Genomic DNA, 6,011 nt, shown 5'->3' with positions numbered 1-6,011 from the left:
AGCAGTGTGGGGTCACCTCGGTGCAGAGTCAGTGGATAAAATCTCACTGGATGATGTGAGAATGATTAATGGAATGGGGGCACATAGTGTTAAAGTTCGTAACTGGGTGTAATAGCAAAAAATTCAATTCAAGTTTCTTTTTTGCACTCTTTCTTTCACTTACTTACCAAGTTCTACTTGGATGTTTATACTTTATTCTGTAGGCACTCTGTCAGAAGGCACTAAACTACAACTTTGGGTGTCACTGGGGTGGTACCCTCCATGGCAAATGTTTTGTACAATTATTTTCTTATATTTTACCTGGAAAGCTTTAAGTAGTGTCACTTTAAAGCATTACTCTAAAGACTGAATTAAAATGACAAAAGATGTAGGCCTGAGGGTATCACGCCAGTGACAAGCAAATGTGCAGTTTATTAGTACTATTTCTTCAAAGTCTATCTTTTGTTTTTTTCGTTTCACACTTGTGTTTTCGGTACACAGCAGTACACACCCTGCAGTACTGTAAGATAACTGAATATGTTACTGAATTATATATCAGTAATATGATAAATATGTGAATATTGCAATATGTTGCAATTCTAATGTGAAATGCTAATAGACCTGAGTAAAACAGGAACATTTTCACTCAGTTTCACACAGTTTTTGCAATATAATATTTTAATGTTATCTTGCTTACACTAGTTCAGGTTGACAAACATGGGTCCTGGATTGTATTTCCACAATATATTAAGTATCCTACTATTAGAACTTATTAATATAAGTTCCTAGCAAACCACAAGCAACTAATAATGCTAATGCACAAATAGCATTCCTGGGAATAAACTCATAAACAGGTTATAGATTGAGGTTATAGATTCCTCCTGCATTAAGAACTGGTAATTCTTTTTGCTTTAAAATATCACATGAGTAAATGAAACATATACAGTACTGTATGTCCAATGCGAACATTGTATCATGCTCATTTACATGATTACTGGCATCCTTTTCTTGTTTTCTGTGTACCCTCTCTCAGGCTGGTGTATTTATTTGCATTTGACTTCAGAAGTCAGAATAATTTATTTTTTAATTAATTTATTTAAAAAAAAAAAAAACAAGCTAGCAAGGAGTGATATATTTATGTCAATAAATATCTATTTTTCTCCTGAAAACAATGAACTGTATAGTCAGGGTTATAGATTTAGCATAACCAGTATATGTGTATAATACAGCATTACTTATTTAAGTGAAGGGGTTGCTGTGTTTTCTGTTGATGCTGTGAGCAGCCATATTGAATTTATGTTACTTGCTGAACTGCAGTATTTTCTATTCAGAGTATTAGTCAAACCCAACATTAAACCTGTTAACTCAATACAAATCTTTCCAGTGTGCAATTGTCTCTGTTGCTATCTCCAGTCTGACATTTGATCCTTTCCGTGATTTAGATTCTGGTTTTCCTGGATTTCACTGTTTGCCAAATCATTTGATCCTTACCTGACTTTTGACCAGCGAGTTTATCTTCTGATTTGGATTTTGATTCACTTCCATCCACCTACTGTACTTCTTCTTTGGGACTGAAAAAAGAAAGACTGTCATGTTCTTTAAAGAATTTACATCTTAAAGATTTAGATCTTGTCTTACATTTTTCTAGCAAAAACATTCACACTTACTACTTTTAACATAAAAAAAAATATCAATTAAAATGCAAAGTTTTTAATAAGAAGAATCTGTGTATGTCCAGTTATTGGACCATAAAAAATTGCCCCCTCCAGCTGCTCGATGTATCCCACTGTTTTCATTTTTTTTCCATTTAATTATATTACACACCCCACTAAGACATATATCACCTATAAGACCTAAATTTCTTTATGTGGTCTATGCACTAATATGCAATATGCACTAATAAATCTACGATAAAATATATTTGTAGTTTACTTCTTTTTATTACCAGAGGCCAAAATGCATAAATGCATTCTGCATTTATCTAACCTACTAGTGGAAATATTTACATAGAAAAGGTTTAATAAAACAAAAATCCTTAGTAGAAATTTTTATGTATTAGCTTCAAAGTAAATAATGATATCAAACCCTCAAATTTCTGCTCTCAACTGCTTGTTCATAATCATCACCATAATCATCATCAACCACTAAAATTCTGTGTACTTTTATCCAACAGAGGGAAAAACAACAGTCTGACACTGAAAGCCAACAGAGTCCTGACTCATGTTAGATCAGACTAATAATTCACCTGTTTTAACTGATTGAAAATGTCTTATAAGTCGATTTCAATTCTTCCACTGTAATGAAATACCAGTGTACCTGTAAAAAGGTTAATGCAAGTGAATTATAAATGGCAGATAATGTGAGAGGTCATGACATACATACATTTAAACTGACACCTGCCCCTACTGCAAAGCATCAGGAATTCTGACCTTCTGAGTATCGATCAGGACACGACACACACATTACCCTATTTGGTTCAAATCTTCTCTAAGATCCAAGTGTCTCATTGAAGCAAACAAGAGCTTATGGTACTGTATGTTTTCATCACGCTCTGTGATTCATTTCTTCATATTGTTTCACTATCTAAAAAAAACCCCAAACAATCATAAGACCTGCACACAATTATGCATGTTTGTGTAAACTCTACATAGATTGTTGTTGAAGCACACTTACAGCTCGAGTGCAAGGACACCTCCTTCTTAATCAAAGTGCCTCTTGCTGTACACCTGTGTCTCATTGTTTTTGCAAAATCATCACATTCTAGTTGTTAAAGCTGACATCTGACAGCATTATTAGTGTCTTCAGATAAGCAAGAGAGCAACTCCAGTTTGGAAATCTTCGTCTTTGTGCTTGACAAAACATTTCTTATTTCATAGCCCAGTTCTGCCCTCACACTGTCTGTCATTTTCCTGCTGCCGGCTCTCTGTTGATAAGCACTCCTGGCTCAGATGAATTAATGGTGCAGCCATTTTACACTCTCGATTTTTCATCCTTCTCTCCCTGTCCCACTCATACAACCCTCAACTCTGGTTGGTTTTGAAAGGACACACACATTAAGAAGCCTATATTTTGCAGGTACATTAATTTCTTTGGTTCATTGCAAACCCCTACATGTTGATATCAGTCTCTCTCTCTCTCTCTCTCTCTCTCTCTCTCTCTCTCTCTCTCTCTCTCTCTCTCTCTCTCTCTCTCTCATTCTTTCTCCCCTTTTTTTCTCTCTGGTAATGGAATGATGAGTTAGTCACTCTCATTCACACATCATTAAGTGACGATTTGCAGAGAGATGACCTCGTGACATCCATCACCTGGCCCTCGTCTCCATGACGATCAGCCTCTAAAGCACGGGCAGGACCACTTTAACCCAGAAAGCCGAATTGCATGCATTTCACTTGCTTCGATTATCTGATGATCGATAGCATTGTAGAGGGTTTCAAGTATGGATTTTTCAGTTATCATCCTCAAACACAGGGCACCAGAAGCATAAAAGGGCATCAAGTTGACTTGTCGGGAAAATGAAAATACACAGAAAAATCCAATATGATGTCAGTAGGAAGGGGAATGATAGTGGTGCTGATGAACATGATGAAAGTAAAGAGGCGCTGATATGCTGTTGATGATAATGATGTTTCTCAGTGCTGCCTGTGCTGTATGTAGTCAAAACAGTCATGGTTATACAGCTCAGTGCTCTGGACTTTAATTATTCCCTCTCTCTTTTAGTATGCTCCATAAGTGTTCATGCAGCCTGATCCAGATGGTCACCACATGTTTGAGGTGGTTGCAGGTTAACTACTTGTCTTCAATATAAACAGCCACTGAGAGCCACAGCTCCTCGCATTAAGCTCAATATCTTCTATTTAACACATCTGTCCTCTGCTCACATGAATCTGCTTCTGCAGTGTACTGCCTGCAGTCCCAGTGTTCAGCATGCTGATTAAATCCAAGCAGAGCAAAACATCTCACAGGCTACACACAAACACACACACACTTGATTGGTGGGTAGAAAGATGAAAGTAGGTTGATCACTCCCATCCACCAGGAGATTAGGTGCATAAATGGCTCGAGGCTGGATATAGACAGAACAGGACTGATCATTTTGGATTTTTCCCCCTGCATTGGCCAATCAGTTCATCAAATTGGAGACTGTTTTTTTTTTTGTTCCTGTACCAGTAGCACCACCCAGTGGCTATAAGATAATTCGACGCTTCAAATCAGATTTCCACACGTTCTTGATGGCAGAGCTGAGCTAATTAGGTCGGTTAGCTGCTCTCCTTGCATTGTCCAGCCCTGAAGACCAATAAAACCTTAAAGCCATAGTGAGGATGTGCTGAACACAGAGGAAGAGCCCAACACTAATCCATACCAGGAGACTGCAGCCATGCTTATCCCCTTCTCTTGCTCCTCTTGCCATAAAAGTCCAGCTTAACACCTCCACTTTATGAGCAAACTCACTGGAGAAACAGGTCAGCGCTTTTCAAAAGTGGTTTTATTCAGCCCTCGGGAGCAGTTTGCGGTTGCTTTCAGGAAATGGTGCATTCAGCACCCCAAAATAAAGCCCAAACTAGCCTCTATAACACTGCAAAATTGTTTTTCCTCCACTTTTAGTCTATAGGATTATGAACTTATCTTCTTTATTACTCAAGAAATTGGCAGGTTATCAACATTGAGGGTCCATAGCAGTAGAGATCATTGTATTTCAATTTCTAGTTTTGTAAGACTAAGCTACTCTCTTGTTCTGTTGTTGGATGATGCCTTTTACCCAGAGCTTACAATTAAACAATTAAACTCATTAAAAATTGTCTATTTAAGCCTGCCACCACAGCCTAGCAGGAAAAGGAAGAATGAAAATGGTCCTTTTCTCCAACACACCACACAACATCGGCCAGCATCTCTGACAAGCCCTTAAAGATCTTAAACACTTTGCCAAGTCTCCTATAAATCTGCCTCACTTGTAGGGTTTAAAGAGAATAAAATACAGCAAGGCAAAGCACTTTTTGCCCATCAGGAGAGCGAAGGCCTTAGTGAGGGTCTGAACTAGAACATTGAAATCAGTAGGGCTTTATTTAAAGGCATTTGATCAGGAGCTTCTACTTTCCTGTTATTTTTTTTTTTTTCAGTTCTGGATAAGTAATAGCTTCGAGAGTTTTAAACAATTTTCTTCACTTCTCCAGAAAGTAATAATAATAATAATAATAATAACAATAATAATAATAATAATAATAATAATTATTATTATTATTATTGTTGTTATTATTATTATTATTAATACCAATGATAATGATAATAATAATAATAATAATAATAATAATAATAATAATAATAATAATAATAATAATAATAATAATAATAATAATAGCTAATTACTTTTTATTAGGTTTGATTACCTAAAACTGAGCTGTAGCTAACCTCAGCTTGTTAAGAAAGCTTCCTGACAACTAGAAGAAATCTTTATAGAACTATTTTTATTTTTTTATTTTTTTACTGTAATGGCTTCTATAAACCAAATTTATGGAGATACCACATATGGAGCATCATTTAATTCTGTTCTTGCAGCATCTGCTGTGTAAATTCACATTGGAGAGAATTGGCAGTGTTTCACATCAGTCCTAACCATTACATTCTTCTGTACTGCTTTTGTTCAAGTTACTTACGCAGAAGTTGTGGAAGTTATTTATGCAGACTTTTATTTTACTGTCTTTCAACAGAATTTAACATTAAATGTGATTGGCCAATTGTAGAATAATACAGGTTACAATATGCAACCACATCCCCTATATAAGCACACTATATATTAATTAATATATAACCTTCTACAGTAAATAACTGCACTTTTGGGGGTTATAGTTTTGTATTATGCTATTATGGTCATACTAAACATTGTGGTGACAATTCTCATACGAAACAATCCTATGAATGAATGAATGAATGAATGAATGAATGAGTGAATATATATATTTAGGGCTAAAAATTGTTCCACCACATGAGGGAGCTATGGTGTAATTTGTCTGAGACTAGCATGAGCCATTAAAAAAAAG

This window comes from Tachysurus fulvidraco, chromosome 13 (assembly GCF_022655615.1).
Source record: "Tachysurus fulvidraco isolate hzauxx_2018 chromosome 13, HZAU_PFXX_2.0, whole genome shotgun sequence".
In the NCBI taxonomy this organism is placed as follows: Eukaryota; Metazoa; Chordata; class Actinopteri; order Siluriformes; family Bagridae; genus Tachysurus; species Tachysurus fulvidraco.
The sequence above is the reverse complement of the archived record's forward strand: the minus strand, read 5'-3'. Positions refer to the sequence as shown.